This window comes from Chaetura pelagica, unplaced genomic scaffold (genome assembly GCF_000747805.2).
Source record: "Chaetura pelagica isolate M959 unplaced genomic scaffold, ChaPel_1.0 scaffold10, whole genome shotgun sequence".
In the NCBI taxonomy this organism is placed as follows: Eukaryota; Metazoa; Chordata; class Aves; order Apodiformes; family Apodidae; genus Chaetura; species Chaetura pelagica.
In genome coordinates, this window is record NW_009952263.1 from 2690441 (window position 1) to 2690830 (window position 390).

A 390-nucleotide genomic window follows, 5' to 3' on the forward strand; every position below is an offset into this window, starting at 1 on the left:
CATTCTTTGAAGTGAGGTGGAAAATGATATGAGCAGTTCTCAGTACCCTTTCATGAAAGAACGTGTCTCAGCTGGTGGTCTCTCCTTGTTCAGGAGAATGGCTGGGATTATAAGAGCAGTCACATTCACAGTGGGGAAAAGAGAAGGTGTGAGCTAGCTACCAAGCTCCCTTTTAACTTCTCCTTTTTCTTTCAAACAGTATTAATGAGGATGGTGTGTGTGAGAGGGGAGAGGGGTGTGTAAATTTATAATCCATTTTGTAATCTAGACCCCAGTTAAATACTCTGTTCCAAATAACATAGTTCAGAATCGAATGAGTGTTTAAATAGGAAGTGTAGGATGGTATTAGAAAACACATCTCTTCCTCATGCTGTTGTTATCGGTACAGGT

At 40.5% G+C, this 390-nt stretch overlaps 1 protein-coding gene across 1 annotated transcript in view; it reads left to right on the forward strand.

Annotated features, from left to right (window-relative positions):
- Positions 1–390, forward strand: part of GADL1 (glutamate decarboxylase-like 1) — a 70422-nt gene that overhangs the window by 35820 nt on the left and 34212 nt on the right.